The sequence below is a fragment of the Oncorhynchus mykiss genome, chromosome 17 (assembly GCF_013265735.2).
Source record: "Oncorhynchus mykiss isolate Arlee chromosome 17, USDA_OmykA_1.1, whole genome shotgun sequence".
Taxonomy (NCBI): Eukaryota; Metazoa; Chordata; class Actinopteri; order Salmoniformes; family Salmonidae; genus Oncorhynchus; species Oncorhynchus mykiss.
The window spans coordinates 6,991,308-7,017,479 of record NC_048581.1 but is presented as its reverse complement, the minus strand read 5'-3'; the positions used below and the strand labels follow the sequence as shown (position 1 = coordinate 7,017,479).

The window sequence follows — 26,172 nt, the reverse complement described above, 5'->3', positions numbered from 1 at the left end:
TAGATGTTGAACTGACGTCTGAGCCCAGTGGGCTGGTTTGAATAAGCAGCAGGTGTTGGATTCGTGACAAGTTAACCCACTTTCATAGGCTGTCATTGTAAATAAGAATTTGTTCTGACTTACCTAGATAAAAAAAATAACAAAGGTGAGAATGCTATTCATTGACTACAGCTCCGCTTTCAACACCATAGTGCCCTCAAAGCACATCTCTACGCTTAGGAACCTGGTAACTGGATCCTGGACTTCCTGACGGGCCACCCCCAGGTGGTAGGAGTAAGTAACAACACATCTGCCACGCTGATCCTAATCACAGGGGGCCCCTCAGGGGTGCATGCTCAGCCCCCTCCTGTACTCCCTGTTCACTCATGACTGCATGGCCAGACACGACTCCCACACCATCATTAAGTTCGCTGATGACACAACAGTGTCATCAGGCCTGATCACTGACAACAACAAAGCATAGCCTCCACATTGACACTGTACTGGTGTCTCCTATATATAGCCTTCACATTGACCCTGTACTGGTACCCCCTGTATATAGCCTCCACATTGACTCTCTACTGGTATCTCCTATATATAGCCTTCACATTGACCCTGTACTGGTACCTCCTATATATAGCCTCCACATTGACTCTACTGGTATCTCCTATATATAGCCTCCACATTGACTCTACTGGTATCTCCTGTATATAGCCTTCACATTGACTCTGTACTGGTACCCCCTGTATATAGCCTCCACATTGACTCTACTGGTATCTCCTATATATAGCCTCCACATTGACTCTACTGGTATCTCCTATATATAGCCTCCACATTGACTCTACTGGTATCTCCTGTATATAGCCTCCACATTGACTCTACTGGTATCTCCTGTATATAGCCTCCACATTGACTCTACTGGTACCTCCTATATATAGCCTCCACATTGACTCTACTGGTATCTCCTATATATAGCCTCCACATTGACTCTACTGGTATCTCCTGTATATAGCCTCCACATTGACTCTGTACTGGTACCCCCTGTATATAGCCTCCACATTGACTCTGTACTGGTACCCCCTGTATATAGCCTCCACATTGACTATGTACTGGTACCCCCTGTATATAGTCTCCACATTAACTCTGTACTGGTACCCCCTGTATATAGCCTCCACATTGACTCTGTACTGGTACCTCCTGTATATAGCCTTCACATTGACACTGTACTGGTACCCCCTGTATATAGCCTCCACATTGACTCTGTACTGGTACCTCCTGTATATAGCCTCCACATTGACACTGTACTGGTACCCCCTGTATATAGCCTCCACATTGACTCTGTACTGGTACCTCCTGTATATAGTCTCCACATTGACTCTGTACTGGTACCCCCTGTATATAGCCTCCACATTAACTCTGTACTGGTACCTCCTGTATATAGCCTCCACATTGACACTGTACTGGTACCCCCTGTATATAGCCTCCACATTGACTCTGTACTGGTACCTCCTGTATATAGTCTCCACATTGACTCTGTACTGGTACCCCCTGTATATTGCCTCCACATAGACTCTGTACTGGTACCCCTGTATACAGCCTCCACATTGACTCTGTACTGGTACCTCCTGTATATAACCTCCACATTGACACTGTACTGGTACATCCTGTATATAGCCTCCACATTGACTCTGTACTGGTACCTCCTGTATATAGCCTCCACATTGACTCTGTACTGGTACCTCCTGTATATAACCTCCACATTGACTCTGTACTGGTATCTCCTGTATATAGCCTCCACATTGACTCTGTACTGGTACCCCCTGTATATAGCCTCCACATTGACTCTGTACTGGTACCCCCTGTATATAGCCTCCACATTAACTCTGTACTGGTTTAAATAGTAGAGTAGAGAGAGAGAGTAGAGTTCGACCGATTATGATTTTTCAACGCTGATACCGATTATTAGAGCGATTAATTGGACTATTTTTTTGTTTGTTTTTCTAATAATGACAATTACAACAATACTGAATGAACACTTATTTAACTTAATATAATACATCAATAAAAATCAATTTAGCCTCAAATAAATTATGAAACATGTTCAATTTGGTTTAAATAATGCAAAAACAAAGTGTCGGAGAAGTAAATAAATGGCAATATGTGCCATGTAAGAAAGCTAACGTTTGAGTTCCTTGCTCAGAACATGAGAACATATGAAAGCTGGTGGTTCCTTTTAACATGAGACTTCAATATTCCCAGGTTAAGAGGTTTTCGGTTGGAGTTAATATAGTATTTATAGAACTATTTCTCTCTATACCATTTGTATTTCATATACCTTTGACTATTGGATGTTCTTATAGGCACTCTAGTATTGCCTGTGTAACAGTATAGCTTCCGTCCCTCTCCTCGCCCCTACCTGGGCTCGAACCAGGAACACATCGACAAAACAGCCACACTCGAAGCAGCGTTACCCATTACTCCACAAAAGCCGCAGGCCCTTGCAGAGCAAGGGGAATAACTACTCCAAGTCTCAGAGAGAGTGAAGTTTGAAACACTATTAGCATGCGCCCGCTAACTAGCTAGCCTTTGGTCATTAATATGGTCGAATACGGAAACTATCATTTTGAAAACAAAATGTTTATTATTTCTGTGAAATACGGAACCGTTCGGTATTTTATCTAAAGGGTGGCAACCCTAAGTCTAAATATACTTGTTACATTGCACAACCTTCAATGTTATGTCATAATTACGTAAAGTCCTGGCAAATTAGTTCGCAATGAGCCAGGCGGCCCAAACTGTTGCATCTACCCTGACTCTGCGTGCAATGAACGCAAGAGAAGTGACACAATTTCACCTGGTTAATATTGCCTGCTAACCTGGATTGCTTCTAGCTAAATATGCAGGTTTAAAAATATATACTTCTGTGTATTGATTTTAAGAAAGGCATTGGTGTTTATGGTTAGGTACACATTGGAGCAACGATACGCACCGCATCGACAGGACATGCTAGATAAACTAGTAATATCATCACCCATGTGTAGTTATAACTAGTGATTATGATTGATTGATTGTTTTTATAAGAAGTTTAATGCTAGCTAGCAACTTCTACTACATTCGTGTAACAGGCAGGATCCTCGTGGAGTGTAATGAGGCAGGTGGTTAGAGCGCTGGACGAGTTAACTGTAAGGTGGCAAGTTTGGATCCCCCGAGCTGACAAGGTGAAATTCTAGCGTTCTACCCCTGGACACGGCAGTTAACCCACCGTTCCTAGGCCGTCATTGAAAATAAGAATGTGTTCTTAACTGACTTGCCTAGTTAAATAAAGATTAAATAAAGGTGTAAAAAAAATTACATTTTGTATACATTTTTTATACAAACTTGAAATCGGCCCTAATTAATCGGTCTACGTCTAATATGAAGTATGTCAGTTTCAATGTTACGGTCTAATGATTTAATTATATTTCTGAAACTCAGGCTGTGTGTGTTTATCTGCGTCATTCCTTGATCATTCCTTGTGGTCCTGTAGCTCAGTTGGTGGAGTATAGTGCTTGTTAAACCAGGGTAGTGGGTTTGATTCCTGGGACCATCCATATGTTAAGTGTTTGCACACATGACTGCAAATCGCTTTGGATAAAAGTGTCTGCTAAATGGCAGATATATCCACTGATTATACCAAACATTTCGAACACCTTCCTAATATGAAGTTGGACCCTCCTCTTTCTCCCTCAGATAAGCCTCAATTCGTCGGGGCATGGACTCTACAAGGTGTCGAAAGCTTTCCACAGGGATGCTGGCCCATGTTGACTCCAATGCTTCCCACACAAGTTGGCTGGATGTCCTTTGGGTGCAGGGGAGGCTCCTCAGAGGAGGAAGGGGACGCTCCTGAGAGGAGGAAGGGGAGCTTCCTCAGAGGAGAAAGGGGAGGCTCCTCAGAGGAGGAAGTGGAGGCTCCTGAGAGGAGGAAGGGGAGGACCCTCCTCAGTGATTTTCATAAAAATAAAAATGATAAAACATGTAAAAAAGTTTAATCCTTTTTAGATATCTTTCCAATACAAAAGTGTAGTGTAGTGTATTGTTTCCAAACTGCGTTACCCACTCCAGACAGCAGACGGCGATGAGCGTCTTTCAGGTGATGATTCTTCCGTGACGTATAATGGACTGGACGGACGCTTCTTCAGGAACAACAACGCGGCTACTCTTTCAACCACCTCGGTAGCTTGCTAGCCAACATAAAAGTGAAAGATTGACGATTTAGACCATCTTAATGTACATTATCTAATCTCAGTGTTTTAAACACAGTTCTGTTGACGTATTAACTGGTTAACTGTAACCTAATTTGCAAACTTGTTAAAGATTGATGCTGAGCCTAGCACTAGGCTATTCGCTAATGCTAACGAGCTAGCGAACATCCCTGACCATGAGCTCATTAAAGTACTCATCCCCTGCTATAGAAGAGGAGGTCTGCTGTTTGCAGAAAGAAGCTCTGGCAATGAACATTGAAGAAGAGGTTACAGTGAAAGAAGAGAAAGAACCTTTTAGAATGAAAAAGGAGGAAGAGGAGACTGTTATAGTGAAGGAAGAGGATGCTGTTATAGTGGAAAAACATTTCCGAATGAAAAAGGAGGAAGAGGAGACTGTTATAGTGAAAGAAGAAGATGCTGTTATAGTGAAATAACCTTTTAGAATGAAAAAGGAGGAAGAGGAGACTGTTATAGTGAAGGAAGAAGATGCTGTTATAGTGAAAGAACATTTCAGAATGAAAAAGGAGGAAGAGGAGGCTGTTATAGTGATAGAAGAGAATGAACCTTTTAGAGAGGAAGAGGATGCTGTCTCAATAACGGTGAAGGAGGAAGACGTTTTGGGAGTGAAAGAGGAGGAGACAGAATATCCGATTACCATCAGTGAGTACTGTCTTAAAAACAGGAGCACAAACTATGCAGTTGTTGAACTAATGTGTGGTTTTTAAGGGGCATTCTACTGAAGTTCTACACTTGAATATGTTGTTCAGTACTATATCAATTGTTAAAGGGTCAATCTGCCATTGGTTCATATATTTTAGGGACTTTTCAATTAGATGTATTGCATTCTCCATGTTGTCTATATTAAAGTTCCTCTCATCTAGTATAACAGGCTTTTAAAATTCAATATTGAAGCATATGTTCTACTTAAAATATCAAAGGGAGTTTACTACTCATTTTGATGTTCTCGTTCACACAGGAGAGAGACATGACTATGGTGGATCCTCTGGGGAGCCTCAACAACATCCTGATGCTGACGAGGCAGAGAAGAGTCTCTCCAGATCAGAACACCAGATGGTACAGCTTGGTCTGGTCTAGCATACAGCTTGGTCTGGTCTAGCATACAGCTTGCTCTATCTGGGTCTGGGCTGGGTTTCTGTAAAGCACATAATGACATGTGTCTGTGTCCCCTCTTTATGGTTACTAGGACAACGCTAGCCCTTCCTCCCTCCCGGAGTCCCCGCGTCGTGCCTCTCCCGGTAGCACCTTACTGCTGGGTATGAAGAGGTTGTCTGTGCTGCTGGTGGACTGCAGGAAAAAAATGGGGCTGAGTGGAACTGTGAGAGGAGGAGAAGAGAAGAAAGGATCAGATTTGACTCATCAAAGTAAGTGCTGTAGTTTAGTTTGAACAAATACAATAGATCTGCCCACTGGTATCTGTTACCAGGATAACCAGCAGAGTTCTGTTAGTTGACAGGAAGATAGACTGGTGTATATGGATGTTATGAATATCATAACACTGAAAAAGGATTCTGCCAATGAAAAGAGAGAAACCAATAGACCATATAAAACCTTGATGAAAGGTAGCTTTGGAGAGAAAGTTTCAAGATGATCCATTGTAAGGTGCTTGTTTTACAAAAACTTTTTCTCAAAACATTATGGATGTTACATTGCCTGTCGCAGTCAACGCCCCTATCTTTAAAAGACTGTAGAACAGGCAAACTAAACTCAAGACACTGTTAATTAATTAACTAATACTGGAGGAAAGCTGTGATCAGGCTGCCCACTCAAACGAAAGCTTCAAACTGTAACCAGTGCCGGCAACCTTGTTCAGGTTATCAATCAACCTACCAGGGTAGTGACAAACAGTAGAGGAATGAAATCATCAACATGGTTTGATCATATCTTTACTAATGCTGCAGAAATGGGTTTTAAAGCAGTATCCAGATCCACCAGATGTAGTGATCACAATATAGGAGCCATGTCTAGGAAAACCACAGTTCCAAAGGCTGGGACTAATATTGTGTACCGTAATTTCCGGACTATAAGCCGCTACTTTATTCCCAACCTTTGAACCTCGCGGTTTATACAATGACGCGGCTAATTTATGGATTTTTCCCGCTTTCACAAGATTCATGCCGCCAAAAAACTGAGCACTGTCTCATAATGTGACGTAAATCGAGCGCGCTCAAACTTCCCATCATTCTGATTACGGTAGTAATTTTTGTCACCCTCATCATGGCAAAGACACGGAGAAATGCATATGATGCAGCTTTCAAGTTGAAGGCGATCGATCTGGCTGTTGGAAAAGGAAATAGAGCTGCTGCACGGGAGCTTGGCCTTAATGAGTCGATGATAAGACGTTGGAAACAGCAGCGTGAGGAACTGACTCAGTGCAAAAAGACAACAAAAGCTTTCAGAGGGAAGAAAAGCAGATGGCCCAAAGTATTTGCAGCCACTCGACATCAGTGTAAATCGTGCATTTAAGGTGGCGCTCCTTGTTCAGTGGGAGGCTTGGATGACAAGTGGGGAGAAATCCTTCACTAAAATGGGCCGCATGCGAAGAGCAACTTATGGTCAAGTCTGCCAGTGGGTCCTGACAGCGTGGAGCATTGTCAAAAAATCCACTATCATCAACGGGTTTCGAAAGGCTGGACTGCTGCGTGTTGAAGGGGCAGCATGAGCTCAGCGGGGTATTTGCCTCCGGATGAAAGTGACGAGAGCGACAATGAAAACGATCCAACATCGGATGAAGAAATTCTGAGGCTATTCATCTCCGACACCGAAGGAGATGACTTCAGTGGTTTCAGTGCACAGGAGGAGGAAGATAGTGACCAAGTTAATTTGTTTCAATGTACCGGTAAGCACCTGCGGCTTATAGACATGTGCCGATATTGCCATTCCTATTTGCCTTGTCTTTATTTTAAGCCTACTAGAAAGTGTGTGCCCTCAGGCCTGGAGGGAAGCTAAAGTCATTCCACTACCCAAGAATAGTAAAGCTCCCTTTACTGGCTTAAATAGCTGACCAATCAGCCTGTTACCAACCCTTACAATTTTGGGAAAAAAATATTTGACCAGATACAATGCTGTTTTACATTAAACAAATATAGACTTTTAGCTTATAGGGAAGTTCATTCAACAAGCACAGCACTTGCAAATGACTGTTTGGCTGAGCGAAATTGATGATAAAAATATTGTTGGGGCTGTTTTGTTTGACTTCGGTTCGGCATTTGACATTATCGATCATAGTCTGCTGCTGAAAAAACGTATGGCTTTACACCCCCTGCTATATTGTGGATAAAGAGTTTTTCTTTTAAAATGTAACCTTTATTTAACTAGGCAAGTCAGTTAAGAACAAATTATTATTTTCAATTATTTTTTCCATTATTTTTTTCAATTACGACAGTTTTTTACCTTGTCAACTCGGGGATTCGATCCAGCAATCTTTCGGTTACTGGCCTAAATCTCCAACCACTAGGCTACCTGCCGCCCCAGAGCTACAAAATCAAGTTTGAATCAGGAATTCCCCAGGGCAGCTGTTTGGCACCTACTTTTTTCAATCTTTACCAACAACATGCCAATGACATTTGAGTAAAGCCAGTGAGTCTATGTATGCGGATGACTCAACACTGTACACGTCAGCTACTACAGCGACTGAAATGACTGCAACACTTAACATAGAGCTGCAGTTAGTTTCAGAATGGGTGGCAAGGAATAAGTTAGTCCTAAATATTTCTGATTACCTTAAGTTACATGGCCTACTACGCTAATTCTGTAGCGGTATTGTTAGAGGGGGGTAAATATGAAGATTTTGTTGGTGCGCCAGGCAGGTATTAACCCTAGTTATTGAAGTTAGTTATTACCTATTATAACATTATTATTAATATTAATAAAACCGAAAGGATGAGAGTATAATATATAGAGTAGCGCTTCCAGACACATTCTAAACATTATGGAGACTTAAAGGAGGACTGTAGCATCTAATTATGAAACATTATGGAGTCTTAAAGGAGGACTGTAGCATCATGAGGTAATCACCGGGAATTAATTTCAATTAACATGTATGCCTTTTTAGAATTTAAGTTGTGGAATTTCATTCCTTATAACCTGTTTTCGATAGGGGGCAGTATTTTCACGTCCGGATGAAAAGCGTTCCCAAAGTAAACTACCTGCTACCTGCCCAGAAGCTAGGATATTCATAGAATTGGTAGGTTTGGATAGAAAACACTCTAAAGTTTCTAAAACTGTTAAAATAATGTCTGTGCGTATAACATAACTTATTTGGCAGGTGAAACCCCGAGGACAAACCATCCAGGAGGAATTTGTTGTTGTTGAGGTGACTCTGTTTTCAAATGGTTTTCTGTGGCACTTGGTTGCAGTTCCTATTGCTTCCACTAGTTGTCAACAGTCTTTAGAAATTGGTTGATGTTTTTCGGTAGAGAAATGAAGAAGTTCGGTTATTCAGAACGAGGGTCCAGCCTAGTGCTCTCTAATGTTTTGATGCGCGCTCCAGGTCACGCGCTTCATGTTGTTTTTATCCGGTATTGAACACAGTTTATCCCATCTTAAATTTTCTCTATTATTTACGTTTTAAAATACCTAAAGTTGGATTAGGAAAGTTGTTTGAAATGTTTGGACAGCATTTACAGGTATCGTATTAGATGTTTTGTAGTCATGCTGGGCGAGTTGGAACCAGTGTTTTTTTTAAATCAAACGCGCCAAATAAATGGACATTTTGGAGATATAATGACGGAATTAATCGAACAAAAGGACCATTTGTGATGTTTATGGGACATATTGGAGTGCCAACAGAAGAAGCTCTTCAAAGGTAAGGCACAAATTATATTGTTATTTCTGAGGTTTGTGTCGCGCCTGGCGGGTTGAAATATGATTGTCGTGTGTTTGTTTGATGGGGTGCTGTCCTCAGATAATCGCATGGTTTGCTTTTGCCGTAAAGCCTTTTTGAAATCTGACATGGTGGCTAGATTAACAAGAAGTTAAGCTTTGCTCTTGTGAATGCATGAAAGTTAAATATTTCTAATAAATAAAAAAATACTTTGCACTCTGCAATTTCACCGGATGTTGTCAACGTTCCGCTAGCGGAATCCCTAGCCAAACAGGTGTCAACGGACAAAAAATCTTAATATAAAATATTCATATTCATGAAATCACAAGTGAAATATAGTGAAACACAGCTTAGCCTTTTGTTAATCACCCTGTCATCTCAGATTTTGAAATTATGCTTTACAGCCAAAGCAAGACAAGCATTTGTGTAAGTTTATCGATAGCCTAGCATAGCATTATGTCCAGCTAGCAGCAGGGAGCTTGGTCACGAAAATCAGAAAAGCAATCAAATTAAATCGTTTACCTTTGATGAGCTTCGGATGTTTTCACCCACGAGACTCCCAGTTAGACAGCAAATGTTAATTTTGTTCCATAAAGATGATTTATTATAGCCAAAATACCTCAGTTTTGTTGAGAAATCCACCGGAAGTTGCGGTCATGACAACGCCGAAAAAAACTCAAAATTTGATCCATAATATCGACAGAAACATGGCAAACCTTTTTTTATAATCAATCCTCTAGGTGTTTTTCAAATATCTATTCGATAATATATCAACCGGGACAATTGGCTTTTCACTAGGAGCGAGAGGCACAAGGGCCGCCTTTGTCTATTACGGACAAATCACTCTGAGAGTCACCACCTGACCACTGACGCAATGTTGTCGTTCACGCTCATTTTTCAAAATAAAAACCATGTCTAGTGACTGTAGACACATTAGGGAAGCTATAGAAAAAGGAATCTGGTTGATATCCCTTTCAATGGTCAATAGGGATGCATAGGAACGCAGAGGTTTCAAAATGAGAGTCACTTCCTGATTGGATTTTTCTCAGGCTTTCACCTGCAATATCAGTTCTGTTATATTCACAGACAATATTTTTACAGTTTTGGAAACTTTATAGTGTTTTCTATCCTAAGCTGTCAATTATATGCATATTCTAGCACCTGGTCCTGAGAAATAGCCCGTTTACTTTGGGAACGTTATTTTTCCATAAATTAAAATAGTGCCCCCTAGTTTCAAGAGTTAATGTGCCATAACAGGTTTTAATGTGTTGAGCCAATCAGTTGTGTTGTGACAAGGTATGGGGGTATACAGAAGATAGCCCTATTGGGTAAAAGGTGAAGTCCATATTATGTCAAGAACAGCTCAAATAAGCAAAGAGAAGCAACAGACCATCATTACTTTAAGGACCACCACAATAATGGAAGACCCATAGTTACTTCTGATGCATAAGTTCATTAGAGTTACCAGACTTAGAAATTGCAGCCCAAATAAATGCTTCACAAAGTTCAAGCAAGAGACACATCTCAACATCATCGGTTCAGAGGAGACTGCGTGAATCAGGCCTTCATGGTCGAATTTCTGCAAGGAAACCACTACTAAAGGACACCAATAAGAAGAAGAGACTTGCTTGGGCCAAGAAACATGAGCAATGGACATTAGACCGGTGAATATCTGTCCTTGGGTTTGATGAGTCCAAATTTGAGTATTTGGTTCCGAGCGTCATGTCTTTGTGAGACGAGGAGTAGATGAACAGATTATCTCCGCATGTGTGGTTCCCACCGTGAAGCATGGAGGAGGAGATGTGATGGTGTGCGGGTGCTTTGCTATTGACAATGTCAGTGATTTATTTATTCAAGTCACACTTAACCAGCATGACTACCACAGCATTCTGCAGCGATATGCCATCCCATCTGGTTTGGGCTTAGTCCCACTGTCAATTGTTTTTCAACAGGACAATGACCCAACACACTTCCAGGCCGTGTAAGAGCTATTTGACCAAGAAGGAGAGTGATGGAGTGCTGCATCAGATGACCTGGCCTACACAATCCCCCGTCCTCAACCAAATCGAGATAGTTTGGGATGAGTTGGATCGCAGAGTAAAGGAAAAGCAACCTACAAGTTCAAAATGTTGAAAATCTGTGAATGTCTAAATAAGAAATTTGTCCAATTAAACAGCAATGTGTCGAACCCTTTCAACAACGGGGAGATGTTACTGATGTGCTTTGTATCTGCGACGTAAAAACAAGTTTGATTTCCACACAAAATGACTTCTTTAGTTATTTTATGTTTAAGGAAGTGTGTAGGTCACATTATGTATCATACAGCTATGAATGTTATATATTTAGAACCACCTGTTCAATTGGAATCCAGCGACGTCTGTGTCTTCAGTGTCCTAGAACTGTCTAGGTTTTTGTGTTCTGACTTGTAAAACAGGATGAATAAAATAAGTAATGTAAACATAGCAGTAATTACCGGGAAGCTCTGCATTTGTTTTAAAATCACACTAAGATTGTTAAAACTGGCCTCAGGTTATTGAGAGATCTGATTTAGGATTTACCCTCGTAGCAAGGTTGTTTTATCATGTGGTTTCATTCGGGTCTCTATTTAAAAATAACACTATCTTTGGCAGGAGAAAGACCAGACTCAGAGGAACCAGAGCCAGGGACGTCCAAACCAGCAAGACGACACCAGTGCTCCCACTGTGGAAAGAGTTGTAACCAGATAGCACACCTGAAACAACACGAGAGGATACACACAGGGGAGAAGCCTTACCATTGCTCCCAGTGTGGAAAGGGTTTCAACCAGTCAGGGGTGCTGAAACGGCACGAGAGAATACACACAGGAGAGAAGCCTTACCACTGCTCCCAGTGTGGAAAGTGTTTCAACCGGAAAGCATCCCTGAACCAACACGAGAGAATACACACAGGGGAGAAGCCTTACCACTGCTCCCAGTGTGGAAAGTGTTTCAACCAGTCTTGGGAGCTGAAACAACACGAGAAAATACACACAGGAGAGAAGCCTTACCACTGCTCCCAATGTGGAAAGTGTTTCAACCAGTCTTGGGAGCTGAAACGACACGAGAGAATACACACCGGAGAGAAGCCTTACCACTGCTCCCAGTGTGGAAAGCGTTTCAACCATTCAGGGAAGCTGAAACAACACGAGAGAATACACACCGGAGAGAAGCCTTACCACTGCTCCCAGTGTGGGAGGTGTTTCAACCAGTCGGGGACGCTGAAACAACACGAGAGAATACACACAGGAGAGAAGCCTTACCACTGCTCCCAATGTGGAAAGAGTTTCAACCAGTCGGGGACGCTGAAACGGCATGAGAGTACACACAGGAGAGAAGCCTTACCACTGCTCCCAATGTGGAACGCGTTTCGACCGGTCGGGGAAGCTGAAACAACATGAGATAATACACACAGGAGAGAAGCCCTACCGCTGCTCCCAATGTGGAAAGTGTTTCAACCGGTCGGGGAATCTGAAACAACATGAGAGAATACACACAGGAGAGAAGCCTTACCACTCCTCCCAGGGTGCAAAGCTTTTGCCCATTTAGGAAGCCTGAAAGAACACATTAGACTGCACACAGAGGAGAAGGCTTAGAAAAGCTCAGACTGTGGGAAAATATATTACTCATAAGTCACTTAAACGTCATTAGACAATCCACACAGGAGAGAGAAATTACTTCTCTTAGCGTGTATGTTGATATTTCACATCACATTGACTTAAAAATCATCAGAGAACATTGCTCCCGTTGTCTTATATTGTTGACTGACAATGTGTTTACCTGTCTTTACCAGATGAAATTAAATGGTACAGGGTATACTCAAACATATATTTGTTTGTTTTTATTAGAAAACATGAAGTGAATATGGAGTCTGTCAGTTTGAATATAAAGAAGATCAGGTTCCTTTTTTAAACTCTTTGTGTTTATCTGGGTGTGTCATTCCTCCAGCACTACAGATAATCAAGTGATATTTGGATGTGATGCATTAGTTCCATTGTTGACATTTGCATTGTTGGCCCACTGATGATTTAATGAAATGAACATGTTCAGACTCTGTAATGGAAAATGTTAATTGTTTGTGTGTCCACATAACTGAGTATGTGACTAACCTTGTGAAACTGTCCTATTATAAGCTCCTGTTCTTGGGACTATCATTCTGTGTTGCAAACCAATTTGCACCTGTGTCCTTGTATGAATAAAGTCCCGCCCAGGAATAGGAAACTATAAAGATATGTGCTCATCACCCAATGCTTCAGGAATTCAGACTGTCTACACTGCGCTGTGTAACTCTGTTATTCTCTCTGAGCTCAGAAATAAAGAATCTTGGTTTGACTTGGACTCCAGCAGATCCTTATTTTATAATATCCACCACAACTCTCCCACAGATTGCTGTGTATAATTGTCTCAATGAAGAGTTCCTCTTTCGACTTTCCTGGGGGCATTTACAACGCTCCCACTGGTTCAATAAACGTTGTTACCCGATTGATGAGATTATCATGGGTGAGAGCAATTATTTTATTTGTCAAATGGCAACCAAGCATCGGTCATCATGTCACCAGAATAAGACCCTCAAAGTGTATTGGAATGGAGCATCAAGCTCATCACATGTAGTTTCACCACCCTGTGAAGTTCATAACTTATTTCATCTGTAGCCTAATAAACTACATGGGTTTCCGAATCGTAGTGGGGGAACCACACAAGATATCATCAAGTGACTCCAAGTTAACTAAGATGTGATGGTTGTTATATAAATATTTGCGCATCAAAGAGTTTCCACAGCCATTTCTCGCTTAAACATTTTTACTGACACAAAAAGACAAACAAATTGTCAAACGAAGTAACAAAATGTCACCATTTATTAAAATATTCAGGCATATCCTGTTTCCATCAGCCCGGTCATTACTTTTGAAATGGTTGGATCAATATCCACCTTCATGATGTGGATGAAGCCTGATTTGGAATGTCTGAGTAGTTCTATATGATGTCATAATTCACCCCTCTGATAATCAAGTGATATTTGGAATGTCTGAGTAGTTCTATCTGATGTCATAATACACCCTGATAGTGATACATTTGCTCCATTGTTTCCATGTCAGTTGGTTTCCCACTCTGATGATTTATATCTGACACAGGGGCTTTAAATGAATAGTATGGTGACATCTTAGTGGGGCTTGAAATAAATAGGATTATTAATCATAAACTCCTATAGCAACAATACACTGCAGCTTTGACATCAACATGAGAATGGTCTGATGGGTGGTGGTGCTACTCTATAGGTAAGGCTGTCCAATATCAATGTTCAAATAGTCACTTCTAGCCGGCCTCCGCCCAGTATCCTGCCCTGAACTTAGTCACTGTTACTAGCCGTCTACCACCCAGTACTCCACCCTGTATTCTAGTCAAGGCTTATCCTATATAACTACTACTGTACACACCTTTTATATTCATATACGGTCCATAATGTCTAGACACACCATCATATACATTGTAAACCAACTGTATATATTTATATTCCAGACTCTGACATTCCTCGTTCTACCATTTCTATATTTCTAAATCCTTAAAAGAAATTGTAGGGAAAATCAGTAGGTCACACAAATGACTATTTCTAAACAAAGATAATAGACATGGGATAGTAGAATGGGACAGGTTTCTTATACTATCTATACTTACTCGGTGAAGAGACTCCAGGGATGGAGATGAAGGCTATAGGAATGAAGATCAGACAGTGAAGAGACTCCAGGGAGAGACTCCAGGGATGGAGATGAAGGCTGTAGGAATGAAGATCAGACAGTGAAGAGACTCCAGGGACGGTGATGAAGGCTGTAGGAATGAAGATCAGACAGTGAAGAGACTCCAGGGACGGAGATGAAGGCTGTAGGAATGAAGATCAGACAGTGAAGGGACTCCAGGGACGGAGATGAAGGCTGTAGGAATGAAGATCAGACAGTGAAGAGACTCCAGGGACGGAGATGAAGGCTGTAGGAATGAAGATCAGACAGCAATACTGGTCCTGTGGTCAGTTGGGGGAGTGGTCGATCCAGCCAATGATTGTGAGGAAGCATGCAGGGAACAGGCTCCTTTCTACTACCATTCTGGGGTCTGGATACATGCCAACAAAGACTACAACTGCTTCAAACAATGAGAGTGGCTACCATTGACCACCACACTTTCTTTCATAACCAGGAAGCCCATGTTGAGCCATCAGTGTTCTCACTATGGAAGAGGGAGCAGGAAGCCTTCATCCAGTCTCTCAGAAAACCATGTTGAGCCATCAGTGTTCTCACGATGGAAGAGGGAGCAGGAAGACGTCATCCAGTCTCTCAGAAAACCATGTTGAGCCATCAGTGTTCTCACGATGGAAGAGGGAGCAGGAAGCCGTCATCCAGTCTCTCAGAAAACCATGTTGAGCCATCAGTGTTCTCACTATGGAAGAGGGACCAGGAAGCCGTCATCCAGGGACAAGGACAAAGGTGCAGCACTGGTGTTAGTAGCTGATGACAGAAGTGACAGCCTGGACATACAGCAAAGTTTGACGCGATCAGTGTTGTTGAGCAGAGAATCAACCAGATTGATTCACAGTCAGTGTTGTTGAGCAGAGAATCAACCAGAGAATCAACCAGATTGATTCACAGTCAGTGTTGTTGAGCTGAGAATCAACCAGAGTATCAACTAGATTGATTCACAGTCAGTGTTGTTGAGCAGAGAATCAACCAGATTTATTCACAGTCAGTGTTGTTGAGCAGAGAATCAACCAGAGAATCAACCAGATTGATTCACAGTCAGTGTTGTTGAGCAGAGAATCAACCAGAGAATCAACTAGATTGATTCACAGTCAGTGTTGTTGAGCAGAGAATCAACCAGATTTATTCACAGTTAGTGTTGTTGAGCAGAGAATCAACCAGAGAATCAACCAGATTAATTCACAGTCAGTGTTGTTGAGCTGAGAATCAACCAGAGAATCAACTAGATTGATTCACAGTCAGTGTTGTTGAGCAGAGAATCAACCAGATTTATTCACAGTCAGTGTTGTTGAGCTGAGAATCAACCAGAGAATCAACTAGATTGATTCACAGTCAGTGTTGTTGAGCAGAGAATCAACCAGATTTATTCACAGTCAGTGTTGTTGAGCAGAGAATCAACCAGAGAATCAACCAGATTGATTCACAGTCAGTGTTGTTGAGCAGAGAATCAACCAGAGAATCAACCAGATTGATTCACAGTCAGTGTTGTTGAGCAGAGAATCAACCAGAGAATTAACCAGATTGATTCACAGTCAGTGTTGTTGAGCAGAGAATCAACCAGAGAATCAACCAGATTGATTCACAGTCAGTGTTGTTGAGCAGAGAATCAACCAGAGAATTAACCAGATTTATTCACAGTCAGTGTTGTTGAGCAGAGAATCAACCAGAGAATCAACCAGATTGATTCACAGTCAGTGTTGTTGAGCTGAGAATCAACCAGAGAATCAACTAGATTGATTCACAGTCAGTGTTGTTGAGCAGAGAATCAACCAGATTTATTCACAGTTAGTGTTGTTGAGCAGAGAATCAACCAGAGAATCAACCAGATTAATTCACAGTCAGTGTTGTTGAGCTGAGAATCAACCAGAGAATCAACTAGATTGATTCACAGTCAGTGTTGTTGAGCAGAGAATCAACCAGATTTATTCACAGTCAGTGTTGTTGAGCTGAGAATCAACCAGAGAATCAACTAGATTGATTCACAGTCAGTGTTGTTGAGCAGAGAATCAACCAGATTTATTCACAGTCAGTGTTGTTGAGCAGAGAATCAACCAGAGAATCAACCAGATTGATTCACAGTCAGTGTTGTTGAGCAGAGAATCAACCAGAGAATCAACCAGATTGATTCACAGTCAGTGTTGTTGAGCAGAGAATCAACCAGATTGATTCACAGTCAGTGTTGTTGAGCAGAGAATCAACCAGAGAATCAACCAGAGAATCAACCAGAGAATCAACCAGAGAATCAACCAGGTTGTTGAAGTTATTCAGGTGCATAATACATTTGATTTGTTTAATTCTGTTTTATTCAATTAGAATAATTTACTCTGAATGAGAACGATCACATCTGTGAGCTTTATGCATTATAACATTGACTAAATTATGACGTTGACAGATTTGTAGTAAAACCAGGGTTGGAGTCAAATCCATTTCATTTCCAGTCAATTCAGAAAGTAAACCAAATTCCACATTTTCCTCATTGAAAACTATAGAAGAGAATTGGAATTTTCAGTTTACTTCCTGAATTTACTGGAATATTCTAAAATGGATTAAATTGGTAGGTTTTCCTCATGAATCTGCACAACAACACCCTATAATGACGAAGCAAAAACAGGATTAGAAATGTATGCATATGCATTTTAAAATTAAAACTGAAATATCACATTTAAATAAGTATTCAGAACCTTTACTCAGTGCTTTGTTGAAGCACCTTTGGCAGTGATTATAGCCTCAAGCCACCTTGGGTATGACACTACAATCTTGGCACATCTGTATTTGTGGAGTTTCTCCCATTCTTCTCTGCAGATCCTCTCAAGATCTGTCAGGTTGGATGGAGAGCGTCACTGCGCAGCTATTTTCAGGATTTCTTCAGAGTTGTTCGATTGGGTTCAAATCCGGGCTCTGGCTGGGCCACTCAAGGACATTCAGAGACTTGTCCCAAAGCCACTTCTATGTTGTCTTCGCTGTGTGCTTAGGGTCGTTGTCCTGTGGAAAGGTGAACCTTTGCCCCAGTCTGAGGTCCTGAGTGCTCTTGAGCAGGTTTTCACCAATTATCTCTCTGTACTTTGCTCCGTTCATCTTTCCCTCGATCCTGACTAGTCTCCCAGTCCCTGCCACTGAAAAATATCCCCAATAACACCATGATATTGCCATCACCACGATTCACCGTAGGGATGGTGCCAGGTTTCCTCCAGACCTGAGAAACTAGATGTTTCTCTGATGATCAGAGAATGTTAGATGCAGGCGAGAGTGTGCAAGGCAGTATTGAATGTGTCACTGTCTGTTAACCTGTCTCCCCCCTTCATCTACACGGATTGAAGTGGATTTAACTAGTGACATCAGTAAGGGATCATAGCTTTAGCCTGGATTCACCTAGTCTTTCTAAGTCATGGAAGGAGCAGCTGTTCTTAATGTTTTGTCTACCCAGTGTATAGCACTACAGATAATCAAGTGCTATTTGCATGTGATGCATTTGTTCTGTTGTTTACAGGATGATTTGTATCTTATAGAGCGTGGCTTTAAGGGAATACTATGGTCACATGTAGATAAAAACGAATGTGAAAAATGAACAGAGAAAATGTGTATTAAAACACTACCTATTCATAGAAGTATTTATTAATCATCTACATATTTATATTGAGCTTCTACGTCTGTGTACAGGAACTTATTATTTGGAAGAGAAAATGTATCAGCTTATTGTTAAATAATTATGACGTTCTTTCCAATACAAAAAGTGTTGTAACTATTGTTTCCAAACTGCGTTACCCACTCCAGTCAGCAGATGGCGATGAGCGTCTTTCAGGTGATGATTCTTCCGTGACGTATAATGGACTGGCCGGGACCCTTCTTCAGGAACAACAAGGCGCCAACTCTTCCAACCACGTCGGTAGCTTGCTAGCCAACATAAAAGTGAAAGATTGACGCTTTAGACCATGTTAATGTACATTATCTAATCTCAGTGTTTTAAACACAGTTCTGTTGACGTATTAACTGGTTAACTGTAACCTAATTTGCAAACTTGTTAAAGATTGATGCTGAGCCTAGCACTAGGCTAGTCGCTAATGCTAACTAGCTAGCTAACATCCCTGACCATGAGCTCATTAAAGTACTCATCCCCTGCTAAAGAAGAGGAGGTCTGCTGTTTGGAGAAAGAAGTTCTGGCGCTGAACATTGAAGAAGAGGATGAGGTTACAGTGAAAGAAGAGAAAGAAGCTTTTAGAATGAAAAAGGAGGAAGAAGATGCTGTTATAGTGGAAGAACATTTCAGAATGAAAAAGGAGGAAGAGGAGACTGTTATAGTGAAGGAAGAAGATGCTGTTATAGTGAAAGAACATTTCAGAATGAAAAAGGAGGAAGAGGAGACTGTTATAGTGAAGGAAGAAGATTTCAGAATGAAAAAGGAGGAAGAGGAGGCTGTTATAGTGATAGAAGAGAAAGAACCGTTTAGAGAGGAACAGGATGATATCTCAATAAAGGTGAAGGAGGAAGACGTTTTTGGAGTGAAAGAGGAAGAGACAGAATATCAGATTAACACCAGTGAGTACTGTCTTTAACAGGGACACAAACTATGCCGTTGTTGAACTAATGTGTGGTTTTAAAGGGGCATTCTACTGAAGTTCTACACTTGAATATGTTGTTCAGTACTGTAGGAATTGTTAAAGGGTCAATCTGCCATTGGTTCATATATTTTAGGGACTTTTCAATTAGATGTATTGAATTCTCCATGTTGTCTATATTAAAGTTCCCCTCATCTAGTATAACAGGCTTTTAAAATTCAATATTGAAGCATATGTTCTACTTAAAATATCAAAGGGAGTTTACTACTCATTTTGATGTTCTCGTTCACACAGGAGAGAGACATGACTATGGTGGATCCTCTGGGGAGCCTCAACAACATCCTGATGCTGACGAGGCAGAGAAGAGTCTCTCCAGATCAGAACACCAGATGGTACAGCTTGGTCTGGACGAGCAAACAGCTTTCTCTCGCTTGTGGGCTGGGTTTCTGTAAAGCACTTTATGACAACAGTGACATCAGCATCCATAATGATGTGCGTCTGTGTCCCCTCTTTATGGTTAGCAGGACAACACTTGCCCTTCCTCCCTCCCGGAGTCCCTGTATCGTGCCTCTCCCGGTAGCACCTTACTGCTGGGTATGAAGAGGTTGTCTGTGCTGCTGGTGGACTGCAGGAAAACAACAGGGCTGAGTGGAACTGTGAGAGGAGGAGAAGAGAAGAAAGGATCAGATTTGACACATCAAAGTAAGTGCTGTAGTTTAGTTTGAACAAATACAATAGATCTGCCCACTGGTATCTGTTACCAGGATAACCAGCAGAGTTATGTTAGTTGACAGGAAGTTAGAGTAGTGTATATGGATGTAATGAATATCATAACACTGAAAAAGGATTCTGCCAATGAAAAGAGAGAAACCAATAGACCATATAAAACCTTGATGAAAGTCAGCTTTGGAGAGAAAGTTTCTAGATGATCCAATGTAAGGTGCTTGTTTTACAAAAACTTTTCCTTAAAACATTATGGATGTTACATTGCCTGTCCCAGTCAACGCCCCTATCTTTAAAAGACTGTAGAACAGGCAAACTAAACTCAAGACTTTGGTCATTAATTAACTAGTACTGAAGAAAAGCTGTGATCAGGCTGCCTACTCAAGCAAAAGCTTCAAACTGTAACCAGTGCCGGCAACCTTGTTCAGGTTATCATTCAACCTACCAGGGTAGTGACAAACAGTAGAGGAATGAAATCATCAACATGTTTTGATCATGTCTTTACTAATGCTGCAGAAATGGGTTTTAAAGCAGTATCCAGATCCACCAGATGTAGTGATCACAATATAGGAGCCATGTCTAGGAAAATCACCGTTCGAAAGGCTGGGACTAATATTGTGTATAAGAGGTCATACATTTTTTTGTAGTGATTCCTATGTTGTTGATGTAAATAATATTTGTTGGTCCGTGGTGTGTAATGATGAGCAACCAGACACTGCCCTTGACACATTTGAAACTGCTTATCCCAGTTACTAATAAGCATGCACCCATTAAGAAAATGACTGTAAAAACGGTTGAATCCACATGAATTGATGAGGAATTTAAAAAATGGTATGATGAAGAGGGAGGCAAAAGAGATGGCATATAGGTCTGGCTGAATAACTGATTGGCAAACCTATTGCAAATTGAGACATCATTTGACTAAACTGAGTAAAAAGAAGAAAGTACACAATGAAACAAAGATAAAATACATGAAGAATGATTGTAAAAAATCTTTGGAGAATCTTCAATGAAATGTTGTGCAAATAAAATCAACAATGACAAGTCACTGGTGTCTGACAACGAGGATGGAAAATTGAGGATAATAGCGGCCGATATTGCCATTCTTATTTGCCTTGTCTTTAATTTAAGCCTACTAGAAAGTGTGTGCCCTCAGGCCTGGAGGGAAGCTAAAGTCATTCCACTACCCAAGAATAGTAAAGCTCCCTTTACTGGCTTAAATAGCTGACCAATCAGCCTGTTACCGACCCTTACAATTTTGGAAAAAAAATATTTGACCAGATACAATGCTGTTTTACATTAAACAAATATAGACTTTTAGCTTATAGGGAAGTTCATTCAACAAGCACAGCACTTGCAAATGACTGATTGGCTGAGCGAAATTGATGATAAAAATGGCTTTACACCCCCTGCAATATTGTGGATAAAGAGTTTTTCTTTTAAAATGTAACCTTTATTTAACTAGGCAAGTCAGTTAAGAACAAATTAATTTTTTTCAATGATGGCCTAGGACTGCCTTGTTCAGGGGCAGAACGACAGAGTTTTACCTTGTCAACTCGGGGATTCAATCCAGCAATCTCTCGGTTACTGGCCTACCGCTCTAACCACTAGGCTACCTGCCGCCCCAGAGCTACCTGTCTAACGGAACACAAAGAGTGTTCTTTAATGGAAGCCTGTACAACAAAATCCAGGTAGAATCAGGAATTCCCCAGGGCAGCTGTTTGGCACTCACTTTTTTCAATCTTTACCAACAACATGCCAGTGACATTTGAGTAAAGCCAGTGAGTCTATGTATGCGGATGACTCAACACTGTACACGTCAGCTACTACAGCGACTGAAATGACTGCAACATTTAACATAGAGCTGCAGTTAGTTTCAGAATGGGTGGCAAGGAATAAGTTAGTCCTAAATATTTCTGATCACCTTAAGTTACATGGCCTACTACGCTAATTCTGTAGCGGTATTGTTAGAGGGGGGTAAATATGAAGATTTTGTTGGGGCGCCAGGCAGGTATTAACCCTAGTTATTAAAGTTAGTTATTACCTATTATAACATTATTATTATTATTATTATTATTAAATATTATTAAAACCGAAAGGATGAGAGTAGAATAGATAGAGTAGCGCTTCCAGACACATTCTAAACATGATGGAGACTTAAAGGAGGACTGTAGCATCTAATGATGAAACATTATGGAGTCTTAAAGGAGGACTGTAGCATCTAATGATGAAACATTATGGAGACTTAAAGGAGGACTGTAGCATCTAATGATGAAACATTATGGAGTCTTAAAGGAGGACTGTAGCATCTAATGATGAAACATTATGGAGACTTAAAGGAGGACTGTAGCATCTAATGATGAAACATTATGGAGTCTTAAAGGAGGACTGTAGCATCTAATGATGAAACATTATGGAGACTTAAAGGAGGACTGTAGCATCTAATGATGAAACATTATGGAGTCTTAAAGGAGGACTGTAGCATCTAATGATGAAACATTATGGAGACTTAAAGGAGGACTGTAGCATCTAATGATGAAACATTATGGAGTCTTAAAGGAGGACTGTAGCATCTAATGATGAAACATTATGGAGTCTTAAAGGAGGACTGTAGCATCATGAGGTAGTCACCGGGAATGAATTTCAATTAATTGCCTTTTTAGAAGTTAAGTTGTGGAATTTCTTTCCCTATAACCTGTTTGGGATAGGGGGCAGTATTTTCACGTCCGGATGAAAAGCGTTCCCAAAGTAAACTACCTGCTACTCAGGCCCAGAAGCTAGGATATGCATATAATTGGTAGGTTTGGATAGAAAACACTCTAAAGTTTCTAAAACTGTAAAAATAATGTCTGTGAGTTTAACATAACTTATTTGGCAGGTGAAACCCCGTGGACAAACCATCCAGGAGGAACTTTTTGTTGTTGAGGTGACTCTGTTTTCAAATGGTTTTGTGTGGCACTTGGTTGCAGTTCCTATTGCTTCCACTAGATGTCAACAGTCTTTAGAAATTGGTTGATGTTTTTCTTTAGAGAAATGAAGAAGTTCGGCTATTCAGAACGAGGGTCCAGCCTAGTGCTCTCTAATGTTTTGATGCGCACTCCAGGTCACGCGCTTCACGTTGTTTTTATCCGGTATTGAACACAGTTTATCCCATCTCAAATTTTCTCGATTATTTATGTTTTAAAATACCTAAAGTTAGATTAGGAAAGTTGTTTGAAATGTTTGGACAGCGTTTACAGGTAACTTATTAGATATTTTGTAGTCATGCTGGGTGAGTTGGAACCAGTGTTTTTTTTAATCAAATGCAACAAATAAATGGACATTTTGGAAATATAACAACGGAATTAATCGAACAAAAGGACCATTTGTGATGTTTATGGGACATATTGGAGTGCCAATAGAAGAAGCTCTTCAAAGGTAAGGCACAAATTATATTGTTATTTCTGAGGTTTGTGTCGCGCCTGGCGGGTTGAAATATGATTGTTGTGTGTTTGTTTGATGGGGTGCTGTCCTCAGATAATCGCATGGTTTGCTTTTCGCCGCAAAGCCTTTCTGAAATCTGACACGGTGGCTAGATTAACAAGAAGTTAAGCTTTGCACTTGTGAATGTATGAAAGTTAAAGTTCAAATAAATAAATATTTTGCACTCTGCAATTTCACCGGATGTTGTCAACGTTCCACTAGCAGGTTTTAATGTGTTTTAACCTTTTGGAACTACTCCTCCCGTTTCCGGGAGAATTGTCATCAACTACACTAATTAGCATAACGCAACAGACAAACATTCTTACTAGAAAATATTCATATTCATGAAATCACAAGTGAAATATAGTGAAACACAGCTTAGCCTTTTGTTAATCACCCTGTCATCTCAGATTTTGAAATTATGCTTTACAGCCAAAGCAAGACAAGCATTTGTGTAAGTTTATCGATAGCCTAGCATAGCATTATGTCCAGCTAGCAGCAGGGAGCTTGGTCACGAAAATCAGAAAAGCAATCCAATTAAATCGTTTACCTTTGAGCTTCGGATGTTTTCACTTGCGAGACTCCCAGTTAGACAGCAAATGTTAATTTTGTTCCATAAAGATTATTTTTTTATAGCCAAAATACCTCCGTTTATTCTTCACGTTTTGTTGAGAAATCCACCGGAAGTTGTGATCACGACAACGCCGAAAAAAAACTCCAAATTAGATCCATAATATCGACAGAAACATGGCAAATGTTTTTTATAATCAATCCTCAAGGTGTTTTTCAAATATCTATTCGATAATATATCAATGGCCGCCTTTGTCTATTACGCACAAATCACTCTGAGAGCCCCCACCTGACCACTGACGCAATGTTGTCGTTCACGCTCATTTTTCAAAATAAAAGCCTGAAACTATGTCTAGTGACTGAAGACACATTAGGGAAGCCATATAAAAAGGAATCTGGTTGATATCCCTTTCAATGGTAAATAGGGATGCATAGGAATGCAGAGGCTTCAAAATAAGAGTCACTTCCTGATTGGATTTTTCTCAGGCTTTCGCCTGCAATATCAGTTCTGTTATATTCACAGACAATATTGAGTGTTTTCTATCCTAAGCTGTCAATTATATGCATATTCTTGTACCTGGTCCTGAGAAATAGCCCGTTTACTTTGGGAACGTTATTTTTCCATAAATTAAAATAGTGCCCCCTAGTTTCAAGAGTTAATGTGCCATAACAGGTTTTAATGTGTTTGAGCCAATCAGTTGTGTTGTGACAAGGTATGGGGGTATACAGAAGATAGCCCTATTGGGTAAAAGGTGAAGTCCATATTATGTCAAGAACAGCTCAAATAAGCAAAGAGAAGCAACAGTCCATCATTACTTTAAGGACCACCACAAGAATGGAAGACCCAGAGTTACTTCTGATGCATAAGTTCATTAGAGTTACCAGACTTAGAAATTGCAACCCAAATAAATGCTTCACAAAGTTCAAGCAAGAGACACATCTCAACATCATCGGTTCAGAGGAGACTGCGTGAATCAGGCCTTCATGGTCGAATTGCTGCAAGGAAACCACTACTAAAGGACACCAATAAGAAGAAGAGACTTGCTTGGGCCAAGAAACACGAGCAATGGACATTAGACCGGTGGATATCTGTCCTTGGGTCTGATGAGTCCAAATTTGAGATTTTTGGATCCGAGCGTCATGTCTTTGTGAGACGAGGAGTAGATGAACAGTTTATCTCCGCATGTGTGGTTCCCACCGTGAAGCATGGAGGAGGAGATGTGATGGTGTGCGGGTGCTTTGCTATTGACAATGTCAGTGATTTATTTATTCAAGTCACACTTAACCAGCATGGCTTCCACAGCATTCTACAGCTATATGCCATCCCATCTGGTTTGGGCTTAGTCCCACTGTCATTTGTTTTTCAACAGGACAATGACCCAACACACTTCCAGGTTGTGTAAGAGCTATTTGATTAAGTAGAAGAGTGATGGAGTGCTGCATCAGATGACCTGGCCTACACAATCCCCCGACCTCAACCAAATCAAGATGGTTTGGGATGAGTTGGATCGCAGAGGTGAAGGGAAAGCGGCCTACAAGTTCTCAACATATGTGGGAATGCCTACAAGACTGTTGGAAAAGGATTCCAGGTGAAGCTGGTTGAGAGAAAGCAAGGGTGGCAACTTTTGAAGAATAAAATCTATATTTTGATTTAACACTTGTGGTTACTACATGATTCCATGTGTTTTTTAATCATTTTGATGTCTTTATTATTCTACAATGTAGAAAATAGTAAAAATAAAGAAAAACCCTTGAATGAGTAGGTAAGTCCAACCTTTTGACTGGTACTGTACATTACATTTCCTAACAGCTCCAGTGGACATTCCTGCAATCAGCATGCCAATTGCCCGCTCCCTCAGAGACCTGTGGCATTGTTGTGTGAACAAACTGCACATTTTCGAGTAGCCTTTTATTATCCCCAGCACAAGGTGCACCTGTGTAATAAGCAAGCTGTTCAATCAGCTTCTTGATATGCCACACCTGTCAGGTGGATGGATTATCTTGGCAAAGAATAAATGTTGACTAACAGTGATGCTCATGAAA

At 40.7% G+C, this 26,172-nt stretch overlaps 1 pseudogene; it reads left to right on the top strand.

Moving 5' to 3' along the window:
- LOC118940074 overlaps window positions 1-13,409 on the top strand; it is a 50,038-nt pseudogene extending 36,629 nt beyond the window's left edge.
- Window positions 13,410-26,172: the final 12,763 nt, after the last annotated feature.